Here is a 19,595-nt window from a genome sequence, read left to right as displayed (position 1 = left end):
CTTTAATAATGCTCAACAGCCTGGGGTTAATTTCTAGAGTCTGAAAATGTTGATTCTGACAATTTTGGCCAGTTTTTTTATTCTTGTTGCTTTTATGGAGGAGAAGATTTTCGAAGTTGTTACTATGGCATTTTCACTGACACCTGAGAACAAATTGATTTTTATATTGACTTTGTATGCTGGGTTCTAACTAAATGTCACTGTTACTTTTATGTGTTTTCTTAGTATTTTCTACATTGATTATTTCATCTGCAACTACAGTAATGACTCTTTTAACCCTTTCTTTCTAATCTGTAATCCTTGGTTTCCCTTTTTTGCTTTACACTGATTCAGACCTCCAGGACAGCTAGATGGAGGTGATCAGAGAACTACATTGCTCATTCCCCAAATAAAGAAGAAAACATTAAGCCATTCACCATTAGGTATGTCGTTAACTGTAGTTTTTCATAATTGCTTTTTATCAAGTCAATAAAGTTTCTTTTGTTAAATTATTAAACAGGAGGCCATCAGACTGAGGTCTTAGCAGCCTATGTAAGCAAACCAAAGCCTCAGCCTGAAATACTAATTGAGTTGCTATGAAATGATCCTGTAATATATTGTTAAGCTAAACTCTATTCTAATTATGCTAAATACCTAATCTTGAAGGAATAGAATACAAAGAATAACTACTATCATTAATGCTGTAGACTGAAAAAAAAATGCACAACCTGAAAGTTGAGAGTTATGCTTTACTCAATGGACATTCTGAGGACTTCAAGCCCAGGACACAGCATCTCAGATAATGCTGAGAAACTGTTCTGAAGAGGAAAGGGTGGGAGCCAGGATATATAGGAGTTTTTACAGCAAAGCCCAGATAGTTGGGACATTGAAAGATTACTGTTAATAAAAGAAAACCAGATATCTCAAGTTAATGAATTTAGCACTTTTCTTTGTATGGGAAGATGCAAGCATCTGGGCTCATTGAAATCATTCCTTTGATATGCACCTCAGCTGTCTGGGGCCAGTCTCCTGTGTTTTCTTGTCCTGAGTTTCCTCAGGGTGCGCTGTTGCAGGGGGAGGGCGGGGGGCTGCAGTGTCTGGATTAGATGGCGGGGGACTATGCTTCCATCCTGAGTTCCCTCAGGGCTCACAATCGGGAGGCTGTAATGTGATGGCTTAATGGCTGTGACATCCTTCGTTTACTGATACGGATGGCAGGTGGCATTTTCAGTTCACAATGCTTTAGGTAGTTTTCTTCCCGTAGGTGACATCTTACCATCATATAATACAATAAGGGGATTTAATTTACCCAGTAAGCCTACCCTCCCAGGACACATGTTTGCAGGTATTTGTCACAGATAAAAAACAGTATATATCCTATAGTTGTACCTTAGTTGGGGAGTTAATCTTGACTTTGAAATTTACTCTTTTCAAGAATTAATTTCATTAAAGAATGAAATGTTGGTATAGTCACAGCAATTCTTGTTTTTGGCTTTTTTTAGACACTTCAGAAAGTTATCTATTTTTCCTTATGAAGTTTTGATGACCGTTCTTTAAAAAACTTCTCTGTGGGTCCAATGTCATCTTGTCTCAGTGCAGACAAAGACATCACAGGTTTTTGCCTCAGGTACATAAACATAGTATACAAAAGGGCTTCACATTATTTTAGTGGGTATTTTCCAGTGATAATATCTTACCTCTATGAATTTTCTAATTAATATTTTGGAGTGGGTAGAAAATTTTTGAGTCAACAAAGCCATGCCCACTCTTCCAACATTATATTAAACAGTTATACCTTTAAAAGTCCTAGGTTGTATGTCATAAAATCCATTTTCTCACATATAGTCATAATACATTCACAATCTGTTTCTGAGACAGGAGTAAATCACCACTGAGGTCTTTCACCAACTAGGAACAGAGAATAGACCACTTTAACCTTAAAACACCTAAGTCTTACAAAAGTTCATATTTTATCTATTTTATGATGTCAATTTCCACATTTTAACATCTCTGCAATTGAATATATCTTTCCATCAATGTGTCTGAAAATCATGGTCAGTGGCTACAAAAAGTATCTCTCAATGCATGTGTGTATTCAAATTTGGACAGAGATGTCCATATTGTCATTTACTTTGAGGAACGTATATTATTAGTTGAACATGTGTTCAGCTTAACTGGTGTTTAATATGTCTTTAAAATTATGCTACATTTCAACATTGAAGTAAAAAAATATGGAAATAAAGCAGAATCTAAAGAAAACTTATAATCAATAAATTTGATAAATATTCATCATTTGAGGAATGAGCATAATTGAATATTGGCTCGTGACTCAAAAACCAAGCTTTAAAGGATCTAAGAAGATACTCTGAGGAAACTTTGTTGTGTTCTGTTAGAAATATACTGCAAAAAGATTGTCTTTTATACAGCATCCGGTGTGAATTAAGGTAAGAAAACATTGCCCAGTTCTTCCTAATGGATATATAAAAAATCCACAGCAAAGAAAGTCCAATTCATGCACAATCTGGTACTATTTTAAAGGCATCAGACATTAATGTGTTAGAAATTTCCTGTCTACTTTAGTAGAGCAGAAGCTACTTAATTTTCATTGTGACTTACATCAGGAAAAAATAAAACTCTATAGAAAATACTGGTTTATCCAGTTTTTGACATGCCTTAAAGTTGCAGTGTCGGTGCATTGAAGACCAAGGTGATGAATGCGGGTCGTGAAAAGCAGCACGTCACTGGAAGCCATGAATCACTGCTGGGCACTAAACGTTCTTCCATATTTAAGTCTAACCTGTACACCAGTTCCTAGGAAGGAGATCCTCCCCGGCGATTTGCTGTGTAGGCACAGAACCTGGAATGGGGGTCAGGTGAGCAGGGAGAATTGGCTAAAAGTTGCACAGCACGGAGATCCTGGAGCCCTAGACTGAGCCCTCACGTGTCTTGGTTCTTAATGCAGTTCACAGGCGTGTATTTGAAAAGGTGAAAAATGAGATGAAAGATGTGGTGACTCGGTTCTATTCCTGGCAACTTGTGTGGTCAACTGCAGCCCCTTAACATGTCAAACAACAGTCCTCTGAGGAAAGACTATAATTGCAGTCTATTGTCAGAAAACATTCCAATAACACCTTTGATATCACCAAGAAAGCACCAGCCTCAAACCTTGCAGAGTGGATGGCAGCGATGTGGAAGAAAACATCAGAGGGGAGCCTACTTTTCAGAAAATCTCCATCACTTCAGATCTTTGTAGCAGAGAGAGGAAAATAATTTTAAGGAAAGCATGGACATAATGACTTTGAATTAAAAAGTTATAGAATTCAGTTGGACTCAGAGTGAGGTTTTTGTAGGAATACCATAATCAATACATTGATCTTATTTTTTTTACTAATGCGCATGACATGAAAAAAGTCCATGTTTAAATAAGTATAGAATTTTTAAATTCTTGAGTAAAAGATAGAAATACAAATGACAAAATATTATGATGTAATTTATTTTACAGTGCTTTTTTCTTAGCAGTCCCTTAAATAATGACAAATCTTATAACCTATGGCACCATATATTAAATGGCATTGTGGTAATATTTTCATCCTTTTGTCTTATGGGATTTTTAAAAACCAGATAATTAAGAAAAAATGATTTTGCATTATGCCTGGAGGATCGAGGAGATGGCTCTAAATATTTTTTAGTATGCCTCTTGAGTATAATTAATTGAAGAGTATAAAAACAGAAATATGACATTATATAATAATATAAAATTATTATAATGTATATGCTTCCAAAAGCTATTAGACTCCCTACGGGTAGAATATTGCTGTCTTTAATTAATTCTTCTTTTATTAATTATCACTATTGTTTATCAGAACACAAGGAAAGTATCCCTGCCATCAAGATGTCATTTTACCAAACACAATGAATTAAAATGTGAATAAAACTCAGTATCTTCCCTAAAGATGCTGTGTTCTAGGGTGATGTTGTTGAGTAGAACTCGATTTTGCCATGAAAAACAAACCTATCAGCTTCTGGGAAATTACTTCCCATTTGTGAATTCATTCAACATTTACAAAAAGCCTACAACGTGCTAAGTACACTACTAGTTACAGCAGACAAAGATAATGAAACATGGTTGCTGCACCCAAGGGAATGATGACTTGTTCACAGTATAAACATCCTCAATACTGTTGACCCTTGAACAACATGGGGGTTAGGGGCACCAACCCCCTGCCCAGTCGAAAATCCACACGTAACTTTCGACTCCCCCAGAACTCAACTGCTAATAGCCTACTGTTGACCAAAAGCTTTACTGATAACATAAATGGTTGATTAACATGTATTTTGCATGTTATATGTATCACATACTGTATCCTTACAGTAAAGCCAGCTAGAGAAAATAAAATGTTGTTAAGAAAATCACAAGGAAGAGAAAATACAGTATTGCACTGTATTTATCAGTACCATAACTTTACAAGATGAATTGTCAGAACCTACAGCATGAGTTTTATATGATATAAAAGATTGTAGATGTTGTGTGTATTACTAACCCTAGACATCAAAAAATAAAAGATAATGTGAAAAAGAAATTCATATTTATTTACAGGTATAACTGTGCGTTGATAACAAAGAAGCAGCAGTATGATTGTTTCACGGTAGCCTAGAGTCATTGATACAATTGCTTCACAGCCCAGCTTATACACTAACGAACGATAGTTCTAACCTTTTTCTGGTATGCAGTGTCACAGTCATATTCAGAATACAGTATTGGAAACATTGTTACATTAAAAAAAAAAAAACACACACCTGTGCTGATAGGCTGATATGCAGTTTCTCCAATTAGGAGAGAGAGAGGCATACTGTCCAGTAATATAATTCTTTAAAAGCAAAGTTATAAGACAATAAGAAAACTAACACATCATATCACTTCCCTTATGCCTATGTAAGGCTAGGCTATCCACTTCAACACAAACCTTGCACACGATGTTGTACACGATGAATACTTAGGTGGTGACGATGACACAGAAATGTCTCATACAGTTCTTGCCTTTCAGTTACTAGATTTTCACACGAAGACACACACATACATAACACGCAAATCTCCTAAATTGCATTGGGAATTTTTGATCAGTATGCAATAGATGGATCAGATGCTTTAGATAAAAAGTTGCAGAGGCACATTCTTTGATAATTTTTTTCTTTCAAGGTTTTATTGTTTTTATATATTTGCAACACTTTGAGCTTAAGTCTACTAAGAACAAAATTGAAGAAAGGAAGCATGAGATTTCCAGAATCAGGTCTAGATTGTGAACATATTGGAAGAACAGACCTATTAGAACAGAGAGGCGACAAGTATGACTTCACATACTCCGTCTAACTGGTAATGACCATCCGAGGCTCCGGCAGTTAGAATTCAGACAGGATGCTCACTTAGGCTTAGTGAGACCAAGCGCTGGACAATGGGAGCCAAAGGCACACACCTGTGTGCAGGTCGCCCTGATCCTAAGCTCATCCTCTATGTTCTAAAGCACAAGATGATTCTCAACCAATTTTCTTCATTTTATGGGAAAAAAATCCATATGTAGGACTTTTTTTCTATGGCAGAGATTTAAACTGGGCACTCTGGATCTATAAGAAAACAATAGCCAGCATGTTGTTAGGTATTTCATATCAGCATATCATAAAGTGAATAAGTCACTTGTACTACATTATGAATGGATATGTTTAAAAACTCGTTTGTTTTTATACATTGACATAGACATTTTATAATCTATGCATTCAAACTCTGAATTGTTGGGAAGAATGTCATAAAAGTTACATAAATAGCTCGTGAGATTCCATTTGTGTCAACAGGAGGGCAAACACAGAATAACCTATTTTTTTTTAATTCACAGAAAAAAGAATAATGATGATATAAAATTTCCCCAACCGTCTTCCCATTAGGGGGATGAACACAGCTGAAAATATAACTCCTTTCGAATCCCTCTGAAAGATTTGCAGAATTTACATAAATTCCGCAGGGGACAATATTAATTGTGCTTCATCAGCAGGAGTGCTCTGTATTTTATGGCTTTCTCTTACGCAAATATACTCTTCAGGAGATATATTTTAAGTTACATGAATTAAAAAAAAAAATCGTGAGTGCCATGCACCTGTTAGAGGTACATGTAGGACTCTACCTGTAGGTTGTACTCTTTGATTTTTTGCACATCTTGTATTTTATATATTGAGAAATAAGTCCTATCTCTGAAAAATAATCCCTTAACAAAGCCATTTAATATTTTTTTCAAACAATTAAAAATTTCACAATGGTTAGTTGCAAAAAAATATTTAATATCTCAGGTGGGATGCCCTTGACTATAAGGAAAATAAACCCTCATTTCATTTTGGCTTAAAAAATGAGGTCATTGGGCTTCCCTGGTGGCGCAGTGGTTGAGAATCTGCCTGCTAATGCAGGGGACACGGGTTCGAGCCCTGGTCTGGGAAGATCCCACATGCCGCAGAGCAATCAGGCCCGTGAGCCACAGCTGCTGAGCCTGTGCGTCTGGAGCCTGTGCTCCGCAACAAGAGAGGCCGCGATAGTGAGAGGCCCGCGCACCGCGATGAAGAGTGGCCCCCGCTCGCCGCAACTGGAGAAAGCCCTCGCACAGAAACGAAGACCTAACATAGCAATCAATCAATCAATCAATCAATCAATCTTTAAAAAAAAAAAAAATGAGGTCATTAATTATCTCCCAAACAGGAGGCCTGGAAATAGGACCGCTCCGACGATGGTGTGGCAGCACTCAAAACACACTTCTCTGCACACGTTTGACTCTGTCCTCCTGATGTGCTGGCTTCCTACTAAGTCTCCAATCATCAAATCCATTGGAGGTGCAAGGAACAAGGCAACTAGGAAGTATTCATTTCCCAACACCTTCCACCAAGAATTCCCTTCATAGTGTTGAGTCCCCTGGTCATTCCTAAACCCATCGCTCTGGAGGAGAAAGAGATTAAGAAGAAGGGCTTAATTTGAGGATCCAATGGGTGTTGAGGAGACAACCTCCGGAAGTCCCACATCTTAATCCTTGGATGTGATACCAGGACCGGAGCTTTCCTGGGGAGAACCCAGGGGCTATGAAAATAGTGCAAATTAATAAACATGAAGTTTTAGCTTCAAATCTTTATTATTCAGCTATCAATTACTAAAACAAACATTCTTTCCAGACAAATGAAAACAGTTGACTGACAAATAGTCTCTGATGATTGATAAGCAACAGAATCTGAAAGACAACCAGGACACCCACTTCTATTAAAATCTTGTTCTGGGCTGTTTTTGTAAACTCCAGCATGCCAGATGGTGAATGCACAGTGCCGCACTAGTATTTAATGTCACTGTCACAGTCAATGTAAGAAGCTGCTATCTAATACACACACTGCGTCTCATTCCACATTGCACACGCTGCACTCTGTGGTCCGTGGACACTTGGGTTTGCATACAATGAACACAGAAGCTTTGGTAGGTGAATAATATACATGAATGGACTTTCTCTCTGTAAAATTGTTTGGGACAAAACAGCATGATTCAATAGTAGTCAGGGTGCATAGTCTTCAGTCAACCAGGTAGATTCCACCTATGTCAATAGAGGAGCAGATACAGAATAACCTCTGTCTTAATTCACAGAACAAAATAATAATGATGGCCTGACTTTTCCCCAACTCCCCTCCCTAAGCAGTGAACATGGCTGAAAATATAATTGTCCTCCCTCCCCTTTGAAAGATTTGTGGGATTTGCAGAAATTCAGCAGGGGATCATATTAAGTGTGTTTCAATCAGCAGGAGAACTTTGTATTTTATGGTTTTCTTCTATGCAAAAATGCCCTTAGGGTGACATATTTTAAGTTAGGTGAATATTTTAAAAATACAAGTGCATGTACATATTAGAGCTGAAGGTGAATGCATGAAAAATTGCTCATAATTTTAAAGGAAACCTTGCATTGATGACCACACTCCTCCCTTTTGTGGGAAGTAATGAGCTTTGATTATAACCTGGGTTTTGATTTAAACATCCTCCTTGACTATTAGTCTTGAAGCTGTATTTCTAATATGTCACTTGAGGAGCAAAACAGGAAAAAAATTAATGAGGGAGTGAGAATAAGGAAGTCTTTTATACCTTGTTGCTGATGTAGAAGCAGAAATTTGTGTGGTAAAATAGAGTGGCAACAGCAGGTGGCAGTGATGAAAAAACACAAATGTTCCTGGTATAATATATCGTATCCAGCACTCCTGATGTTGGGGGTAGCTCTTAGAGCTGAAAAGAAAGGGATAAAAGATAAAAATCCACTAAAATTTGGTGCTTAAACCTTAAAAAGGTCAGCATATGACTTTATGATCTCAAATTAAATAATAGCAATGCTGGATCCCTATCAATTTACTAGCTGGGGTTACAGTTTAGCTCCCAGTCTGGCTTTCAAGTCATAGCCAACCTGTAGTACCCCTGGGACTTGCAAATGGTGTATAGCAGATCCGTGTTTTGGAGAAGGAGATACAGAAGAGAACTGTTCCAGTTTCTCTGAGGATTTTCCCTCTGTTGGTATAATGAATGGCCCTGGGAAACCCAAATGTCTTCCAAGATCTCCCTTGCTAAAGTGACACAACCTGCAGTGTGCAGTTAGCACTTACTGTTTGCTTAGAGTGTAATCCAAAAACCTCCATTCAAAATAAGGTGAAAAATATTAAAACATTTTTGTGAGATAGTTTATTGGATGACTTACCAATTTTTTTTCCAAACACAAAGTGCAGGGATAATTGCATCTCCAATAAGTTAATTTTCATTACTGAATTTGGTAGGTGATAGATTTGGCGCCTATATCACTGATTTAAAAGGGCTTCTTTCAAACATGTGAGCTAACACTGTAAAGTCCCTACAACTAAACATGAGAAAAACTTTTTGACCTTAACACAGGTAAAGATTTCTTAGAGAGAACAAACACACTCAAAAAACTCTATAAAATCAAATAAGTAATAAATCAGACCTCATTTGAATTAGAATCTTCTGAGCATCAAAAGACACTGTTAAGAAAATAAAAAGGTAAGCCCCAGTCTGGGAAGAAAATATTTATAATACATATACATGACAAAAACTTATATTCAAAAAGTAAACTCGAATCTTAAGAAATGATAATAAAAATACAAAATAAGGACAATGAAAAAGCAAATAACCAGAACGGATACTTTTACCAACAAAGCTTTAGAATGGCCAAAAAAGCACATGCTCAGTGTGGGAAAACACAAATTAAAACCACAGTGCAATACCTTGGAATGGTTGAAATTAAGTAAGAGGACAATAGTACATATTGGCAAGATTGTAGAGCAATGGGAACTTGCGCACTGCTGGTGGGAATGGTTTGGTAGATCCTTACAAAGTTAGACGTATATAAACAAAAAGATGTAAAGGGCTGATCTCCATGGGTGTGAGGGGTAGATTACAAAGGTGGTCCCCAGCATAGAGAGTGCAGCAGAAAGCACTGCACACCGTTTGCCTTGACAAGCCCTACTCTACTCTGTGGGGTCTACCTCTGTTCAAGATCCCTTGTCTTAAAAACACATTGCTTCTATTTATAGTACACAATGTTCATTTCTAATAGCTGTTAAATAATGTCAATAAACAGAAAACTCAGATTTTGCAGGAAAAGATGGATTCTAAATTACTATACAAACTGTTTCATACAAGTAATTATCTAAATACAATAACTTTTTGTCCAACATATACCTAGATACTCCTTAGAAATTATAGAAACCTATTAATACTTACAAGGTAGAGTGAGAATTAAATTACCGATTTCCCCTAGATATAAGCTTATATCTGAAACTACCTGCTGAACTTCTCAATTTTGAATGCCAAGTAGAACCATATATCCCAAAGAGTTACATATTTGAGTTTAGCACCTATAGACTCATCCTTGTTCCTGAATCCTGTTGCCCTGTTAGACGTGTTTCCTAGGTTTTTATTCCTGGTTCCCTCACCTGCTACCGAGTTGTCCTTGGGCATTTGCTTTAACCACTCCTTCTCTGAATTTTCCTACTTGTAAAATGAGATTAATAACAGTTTCTACCTCACACCTTTTTAATGAGGATTAAGTGCATGCTTATATGACACGTCTATAGAGAATATTACACAATTGTTAGCTTTTGGTATTCTTAGACTTATTTAACCACTTCATCTCACATAGACTCAAACATGGAAATAAAGATGTGCCATAAAGAATGGAGAACACCAGAAATGCTTATTGAATATCAATTATATCTCAATATTGCTATTAAAACGAAAGAGATAGGAGAAAAACTCATCCCATAAAAGACAATTAACATACCCTACAAGAGGAAAAAACAGAATCAATCAAGCTATCTAAAAAGAATGCTATAACTAGTATGTTCAAAATCATCCCAAGGATAAAGGGAAAAATAAATTCCATGAAATAAGATCAGGAATTTGTGATGAAAAAATATAAGATGAGAAAATTAGTTACAAAAACTAGCCAGGTGGACTATAAAAAATAGACAATAGAGTTTAAATTGCCTAAGAACAATTAGTTAACAGGACGTTGCTCCCCAAATGAGAAAACTGACAAGTAGAACTTTAGATATTATAGAAAATAAGAAACTATGGAAGAGGAAATAAGGAAATGGAGCATAGATTGAGAAGGTCTAACATATGTCTAATAAGCTTTCTGCGAAACAAAAAATAGAGAACACAGTGAAGAGGAAATACTTAATGGATGTTGCCAGGAGTGTTTTGAGAAATTAAGAAAAACACAAATCCTAAAATTGAAAGATGTCCCCAAATAATAATCAATTGGGATAAATCGTAAATAAACACAAAATACATACTTAAGCATGCGGAAGGCAACTCTACTGAAAAAAATATTGAGTTAGAATGGATTTCCTGAAAGACTCAATGTAGACAGTAACTCATAAATCAAGCTGAATTTATTTCTCTCCAATAAATGGAAGGAAGCCTGCATAGTCAAGGGTTAATGTCTGAAAGTTCAGAAAAATTGTCCTGGAGAGACAGAAGTAGAAGCTTCCAGACCCTGAAAGGTTTACAAGGCATGTATAGAGTTTTGAGTGAAAGCAGCTGCTGAGTGAGAGGCCTATCAAAAAGGTCAATTCTGCCTCTGAAGCCTCAGCCATATTTGCACACACGCACACACACAGAGGCAGTCAATTAGCTTGAGCATTTCTGTAGGGAGGCGAGTCTGGATATGTGTTAGGGACAGCTCCAGTGGCTTCATTAACCTTGAAGATATACAACATAAAATACAGCCATAGCAGGCACTGATGTTGTTTACAGACATATGCAGAGTCCCCAGGTATTAATTCAAAGCTGTAGAATGAGGAAAAGAGTCTGATACCCAAGGTCTCTGTGAGTCAGGCCAACGGCCCCCTGCAGAATAATAGAGGAAACGGCAGAATTTTAAAAATAAAATAACAACATTAAAAACTATAAAGGGACAACATTCAGAATAAACAGTTGTTTCCAAGTTGATAAAATGCTATATGACAATGTACTAACATCCCCAAAATGTGAATGAAAATTACTATTTAAAATTCTATGCCAAAGTACAACCCAAAGTGAGAATAAAATAGACTTTTTTCAGATGTAGTAAAACAAAGAAGACTTTATATGTATAGACCGTCTTCAAATGAGTTACTAGCTAGAGGATGTAATAAAGCAAAAATAAAAATAACAATGAACCCAAAAAGAAATGGTGAGTAAAGTACCAGTAAGGCCTGCACCACATCTACAGACAGTTGCTTAAAATGATCATCATGCTGCCAGCAACTGTGTGTCTGTGTGTGTTTATCTAAAGCAAATTAGAATACTAGAAAATAATATCATAGGGCTTGAAAGAAAGAAGTATAAAAAGGTCTCTTATTCTCAAAGGAAGTAAACCAAAGGGTTAATATAGTACTCCTAAAGAAAATTATATATCTAGATATGTATATTAAATATTTATGGGTAACTACCCCCAATATGCAAAGGATAATGTTCAAACCAGTAGTGAAAAATTGGACAGAAATACTCTAAAGAGAAAGAGGTAGGCAGCTTTTATCAAAAATCACAACACCTTAGGGCCCAACTCTTCACTTGTCATCATATATATTTTTTTAAATTCCAGAAACTCGACAAAAGAAAAACAAACCCAATTCAAAATGGGAAAAGTATCAATATTTGAATACACATTTCTCCAAGGAAGGTGTACAAAAGGCCAAGGAGCACAGGAAAATATGTTCAATATCATTAGCCAATAGGAAAATTCAAATAAAACCACAATCACATACCACTTCACACCTACCTGAATGGATATTTTTTTAAAATAAATAAACTAGGGAAGAGGATGTGGAGAAATTGGGACCCTTGTGTACTGCTGGTGAGAATGTAAAACAGTTCAGCCTCTGGGGAGCATAGTTTGGTGTTTCCTCGAAAATGAAACAGAACAACTATGTGACTCAGCAATTCCACACCTAGGTATATATCAAAAAAAAAAAAAATGAAAGCAGGGGCTTGAACAGATATTGGTACACCAATATCCATAGAGCACAGTGGCCAAAGATAGAAACAGCTCACATGTCCATCAACAGATGAACGGAAACACAAACTATGGTATTTTATACAGTGGAATGTTAATCAGTGATAAAAAGGAATGGAATTCTGATACATCAACAGGAATGGATCTTGATAACAATATGCTAAGTGAAATAAGGCAGACACAAAGGACAAATATTATACAATTCCACTTAGATGAGGTACCTAGAATAGACAAATTCAAAGAGACAGAAAGTAGAACGGAAGTAGCCAGGGACCATGGGGAGGGATGAATGGGGAGTTATTGTTTAGTGGGTACAGAGCTTTTGTTGGAGATGATGAAAGTGTTTTGAGAATAGACAGCTGTTATGATCACACATTGTGAAGGTATTTAATGCCCTTGATTATATAGTTATAAACGGTCAAAATGATAAATAGTATGTTACGTACATTTTGGCACAATAAAAAAATTAGCAAACATGGGGAATCTGTCCACAGTAGGACGGAGTTGGCCCCTTTACCTCATACCATGTCAAAAACTAACCCAAAGTGGACACAGACCTAAGTGGAAATGCTAAAACTGTGAAGCTCTTGGTAGAAAACAAAGGAATAAATCTTCATGACCTTGGCTTAAGCCAAAAGACATTAAAACAGCAAATCAATGCCTGTGAATATACGGAACAAAATGTACCCACGTATTGAAATCATTAACTTTGTGTGGTGAGATTATGAGTACACATTTCATGTTTTCTACTTGTATGTTTCCAAATTTACTGAGTAAAGATGGATTTTTATGGAAAAATATCAACTGTATTTTTAAAGTATTGGTAAGCTTCTTCTCCAATCATTTTAATTTCTCTCTCTTCATCTCTCTTTCTATTTCTCTCTCTCCCAAATATGTACATGTACTTTTGAAAGTTTAAAATATTCAGAAGATAGACACTAGATGAATAAGAACTATTATTAAAAGATGGAGATTTCTCAGATTTTGAACTGCATTTTTTTGCCCCCAAATGATTTGAAGAGCAACTAATAAAAATTCTCTCAAAAAGTTTTTTTATGCCTAAACCTGAAGAAATTTCTACAAGTCCAGTTAGATTGTGATTCTAACCACATTTATGTTAAAGTAACATTCAGCAGCTATTTGTTTAAAACAGCATTGGTACATTATTAATTAGTAGGTTCTCTAAGACTGATACATATTTTTAGCTACACATCAGATGTTTCTTCAATATTTCCTGCATCTTCTTTGCACCTATCAAGTAATAATAATAATAATAACAACATTAACAGCAAAATCTTCCTATGTGCCAAGCACTTTCAAAATGTTTTGCATTCATTAACTCATTTAATCATAAAAACTATCCTTTGAAATATTACTAATCCCTCTTTACGGGTTGAAGGGACAGGGCACAGAAAGGTTGAGTAACTTCCCGTGGTCACACAGCATGTACATGGTGGAGCTGGAAATCCAGGAAGAATGATTTCAAGGTAAACTTCTCACCAGTGTGCTCTACTTTGGATCTTCCTGTAACGCACACGCACACACTCGCACACACACACATAGATGACTTCCTTTAAATTTTGTTTAAATTGCAACCTTCCCCAAACCGACAACTCAGTCTTTTCCTTTGTTTCATGTAATATCCCACGGAGCCCCCAGTGGACCGTTACCCTCATGGTGATGAGTCAATAAAGTCAAACTTGACTTTATTGTCTGCAGGTCTGTCCCTGGGGGTCTTAGGCTGATTACATAGAATAATTTCCACAAATACTCTAGGAGGTACCTTATTATATGCCTACTTTATCAAGGTCAATTAATGTTCTCAAGTTTACACAAATAGTAATTACCAAGGACAAGACTCACATCCCAGCCTGATGTCTCTAGAATCCTTACTCTTGGTGACGGTGGTGTCAGGACCACAGTCAAGACTGGGGATAAGAATTCTTGTATTCTTGTCACCAACATTTTGATAGCTAAAACCAAAAGAAAGTACAAAATTGCCCAAGGAAATCAGGTAAATTAAGAACTATGGGCTGGGTTTGTAAAATATAAGCATTAAAGATAGAGGCCAAAAAAGGGAGATGAAGACAATGTGAAAGGTGGGAAAAACACCAGCTTTGGGGAGGTGGCACACAGAGCCCAGAAGACAGCCTGGACAGAAAGAAGGTGAGGTGTTGTCACATCTGTGAGCCTCAGTAAAGTTAAAAAAACTGTTTTTGCATTGAGTAGAAATATCCATAATCCAGAGCAGTTTTAGCAGAGTGATGGGGTTGAACCCTACATTTCAGGGGTAGAAGTTTGGGGAGGGAATTGGATGTAATAAAATAGACATAGCAGATATAAAGCCTTTTTTTTTTAAAAGAAACTGGCCTTAGCAAAGAAAAGGGGTTATTTTCAAGTGTGATACAAGGTCATTTTTTTTTACATTTGGTTTACAGAAAAGTAAGAATGTTTATAGCTAGAGGAAAAAGTTCTAGTCCAGAGAAACAGGTTAAAAATAGAGGTGAGAGAAAAAGAGGGAACACTTGCTAGAGGAAATTATGGGAGGAGATAACAAAAAATAAAATCAAGATTATAGTTTTGGAAGCTGACACTCTTGGCTATTGGTAGAGAAGCTGGAAACAGATAAATGCTCCCACTGAGAACAATTAGAAAAGTTAAATAAAATACCAAATATAGTTTGAAGGAATTAGAGGGTTTCTAGCATACCCAGGACTTAAATGGCCAGAGCTTGGAGGAAAGGGGAGCTTATGTGGGAGAGTTTAAGTTTAGGCAACTGCAGTCCCGAGGAGACACTGCCCACATTTGTCTACATGATGGACAGTAAGCCACTAATGCAGGAGAGTAAGGAGCAAAGCACAAAGGGTTGCAAGCAGAATGGAGCTGCTAGGACACAAAACGGACTGTGGGATCCAAACAGAAGGTGAGTCCTCAGAATCAGTTCTGTCCCTGCGGTCCTACCCTCCAGGAACGTAGATGAACCGAACGGAGACTGTGCTTTGCAAAGACAATAAACTCTAGGCTATAAACCACCAATCAGGGCCTAAGAGATTTAAGGTTATCTGCCTTTCCGTTTCCTGCCGTAACTGCCAGAATACAGGATAAATCTCCTCTGAAGGTAGAGAACATCACCTGTAACCTCTTCATTTTTTTCATATAAAATTCCCCGCAGTCATTCAAAGAAGTAAAAAGCATGCTAAGACAAACAAAGGAGAAAAACAGACAACAGAAACAAAGCTATAAGTGACCAACATCAGAGTGGGTAGCAACAACTAACTACAGGTATAATATTTATATTTCAATGAAAAAAATAACCATGATACCAGTGGAAAATGGGCAAAAACTTGAGTAGACACCTTACAAACAGAGATTTCCAAAAGGTCAATAAGCATCTGAAACTATGTTCAACTTCATTAGTCATCTGGGAAATGTAAATTAGGATCTCAGTTAGATTCTATAGAACACAGTTTCAGAGAATTAAAATGGCTAATTTGGGGGGTGGGTGCATACAATCATGCATCAAAAGACACGTACAAAACTGCTCATATCAGCACTGTTCGTAAGAGCTATGGCATGGAAATAGCCCAAATATCCATCAACAATACAAGGATAAATTGTACTATAATCACATAAATTTACACTAAATAATGAGAATGAATGAAATAATGATAAACAGACAACATAGTTGAATGTCAAAAATACAACCCTGAAAAAATCTAATCACAAGCAGTTTGTATTATATAATTCCACTTATGTTAAGTTTAAAAACTGGGAAACATAACCTAAGCTGTTAGAAGTCAGAATAACAGCAATCTTTGGGGTGGGTGGTGACCAGATGGGGACACAGGAAGGACCATCTCTCTGCCCCAAATCACGTTGTCTTACCTATCTTTTTGCTTTAGCCATGGCTGTAGCCTTGAGCTCTGAATGCAGGTGCTCTCTGGCTACGTTTACATCACTTGCCTCTGTGTCTCTCATCTTGTGCCCGGAGCATCTCTGCAGCTGCGTTCGGGATAACTATGGGAATCCCCTCAGACACTCTGGAACCGTAAACTTTCCCATTTGTAGAACTCATTGTAATTATGACTAGATATTCGATATTTACATACCTTGTGAGAGTAGGAAATGTCTGCTCTGTTCAGTATTTGCCTTCTTCAGTGTTCGTTGAATGAATACAAAACTCACATCCTCTCCAAATGACCCCCTCCCTCCCCCCTTCCTCCCTGGTCTTGGTATCCTTCCCCAGTCTGCTGAGTTGGATTGGAAATGTTCAAGAAAACCTCAACAACTCCAAGCTTTATATAAAAGATACAGATGTTTTAAATCCATCAGTAAATGCTATGAATAAGGTATTATGGGGATACACGAATGAACACTGTGATTATGCCGGGCGGGGTAGACAAGCAGCTCTCCAGGGAGGATTGAGGTCTTGAGATAAATTTTCCCGAAAGAGAGCAACTTGATTTGACAGGAAGAATTAGGACAAGAAAATCCCCCAAAGGGAAAACATGTGGCTTCATCCACTCAGGGCACACAGTTCCGGGGCGCACAAAGATAAACACCCATCAGCTGCTCCATCAGATGCTGAAGCAACACAGGAGAAAGTGACCGGCCAATGACAGCAGCGACATGTGCGCAGGGCTCCCAGCTCTCTGCAGCTCTGTGGTGTGTGAAACCGCTTTGGCTGAACACCCGAATAAAGAGGCCAGCACGGTACGGGTTTATTTCTTCCATATACAGAAAAGTCCAGGCTAGGCGATTCCAGGGCTGCTCAGAGACTCGGTGTGAGAACCCGGGGTCTGCGCCCTGCGATCCCACAGACTGGGACCGGGACTTCAGTGGTGCCGGCGCCGCATTCTGATGTGATGGTGCCCCAGGCGGTCTCCTCTCCTGCCTGCTCGGAGCAGGCAGCGGAGCAGGTAACAGGGCGGGGGCAGACCTTTCCCTGAGCCCTGCACCCACCCCGGCTCGCGCCAGCAGTGGGTGCACCGCCAGGCCTTCCCGAGCCCGGCTGGGAAGGGGAATCACTACACCCCCTACCCCGGGAGCAAGAAAGGGAATGGCAGCAAGTGTGGGTGCGGGGACCCAGCCCCGCTGTGCGCACATGTGGAAGTAGCACGATATTCACCCCGAGCTCCGACTGCAGAGGAGGGTCTTCAAAGAGGGGGCAGGGAGTTAGTCCGTCGACTCACGTGGCCTGAGCACCGACACCGCTCCTGGAAAGCACGAGGCACCGAGGGAGAACTTGGGGGCGCAAACAGGCCCTGCACCTGCTGGAGCATCTCCTGCTGGAGCATCTTCTTCACGCGGCTGCCTGCGTCCGGTCCCTCGACACCCGCTCGCGAATCACACCGTCTGTACCCCTGCAGACGTCTTCGTTACCAGGGCAACCTCCCTTCATCTGAGTTTTATTCCTTCAACCTGCATTTCTTTCCTTCGATGCACGTAGCATTATTCAAAAACATATGATTTGTTTTTTCTTCGTTTTCTCCAAGAGAATTTAATTCTAAGCAGACAGGGAACTATTCGCTGGTGAACTAGCACATGGTTATAATGTGCTGTTTAAATTATAAAGCCCTTCAAGTTAGGGCCTGTAATGTTGGTGGTGAGACCTGTGGGAATAGACTAATAAAACTTGAAGAAAGACAAAAATGAATGTCCAGATAAATGATAGAAATAGATGGATAGGTATAGATACACACGCATAGTCTCCAGTTTTAATGACTACTTATATATTTCTAATCTTAAACCTTTGGCTTCCTAGTTGTGTTTTTCCTACCCTCTTTTACTTTCAAGATTAGAATAAAACTACAAGGATACAGTTTGAATTTTAATAACGACAAAATGAATGAACAATGAGTAGAAAAAATGGCTTGATGCTTTCTACTTCCAATGGCTGGAAATCACACAAATGTTTGGACTTAATAAGCTTAGTGATTCAACTTTTTAAAACTATTCCAAGTTCTGTCTCTTACAGAACAAGCCAGCCATAAAATGTCTTCTTATGCTTTGAGCCTCTCTAAAAATTGAACTGGAAAATATTCCACTTTCATTATTTTGCAATGAAAAAATGTGGTACCCTTAAATGTGGTCGTTTTATTTCACACATGTTATTTATTTGAAATCTGAGCTACTCTATGCCCTATCAACCTATGTAACTCTCTTCTACCCTGACGAAAACTTGCCTTTTACGAGGTCATGATTAATAGTCCCCAATTCTAACGCCATGCTGACAATCAAAACAAAAATAAACCACAAACTACTACACATTTATACACAGACAAAAATGGTAAGTAAAATATAAACAAATAGAATGACATTTCATGAAAATAATAATAGACCCTGACAGAGTGGCTTTGTTCTCAGAAAACAAAGATCAATTGCAAAGACAAGATTCATTAATGTAATACATACAAAAATGGCCAAGGAGAAAACACATTATTTACTTGATTGTACTTGAAATCCCATGGGAAATAATGCAACATTTGTTCTTAATAAAATCTCATCGTGAACCAAAAAAAGGAAAATTTAATTAACATGGTTATTCAGTCATCAGCATCATGCCTAACCGGGAAGTCACCACGGGGATTATCTTACGATAACGTGAAAGCCAGCTTGAATAAAAATCAAGAGTCAGCTACAGCCACCCCAGTAACTACAGTGACGACTCACTAGTGCTCATGGGGATAAAATCTTAGAATTCTCTCAGGGAGGAGCCAGTGTCTCTCTCTGCATCTCCTGGGAAGGGGCCCCCTGGGGGTGGGAGAGCAGGAGACAGATGGGAGAGAGGCCCCCATTAGACAGGAAGATGAGAGGCCTTGAACCTTCTACCTGGGAGGACGTGAAGCAGAAGGTAGTTAGGGGAGGGATGGTCCAGGTAAGGCTGGAGTCTTGGGTTCTGACCCTCGTCCCACCTGTGAGGAGGAAGGAGAGAATAATACGGTGAAGAGAAAGCCATAGGGGGAGGAGAATTCCTATTTGGATTTCTAGGAGGAGATTACCCCACCTCTCTTTTTCCACTCCATGGATTTGAAGACATGCCTCCCACAGGCA

General features: G+C 38.1%; 1 protein-coding gene across 10 annotated transcripts in view; it reads right to left on the bottom strand.

Moving 5' to 3' along the window:
- Positions 1 to 19,595, bottom strand: part of LOC132351928 (uncharacterized) — a 366,712-nt gene that overhangs the window by 46,255 nt on the left and 300,862 nt on the right. The window contains exon 4 of one of the 10 annotated variants that reach the window (XM_059902051.1): positions 8,141 to 8,260. The exons of 8 other annotated variants lie outside the window; for them this stretch is intronic. The gene's annotated coding sequence lies outside the window, so the exon portion shown is untranslated. Of the gene's footprint in view, positions 1 to 8,140; positions 8,261 to 19,595 lie in introns of those variants that run through there. One more of the 10 variants, XM_059902053.1, reaches the window with a different exon arrangement.

This window comes from Balaenoptera ricei, chromosome 17, assembly GCF_028023285.1.
Source record: "Balaenoptera ricei isolate mBalRic1 chromosome 17, mBalRic1.hap2, whole genome shotgun sequence".
Lineage (NCBI taxonomy): Eukaryota > Metazoa > Chordata > Mammalia > Artiodactyla > Balaenopteridae > Balaenoptera > Balaenoptera ricei.
This window is presented reverse-complemented; position numbering and strand designations above follow the sequence as displayed.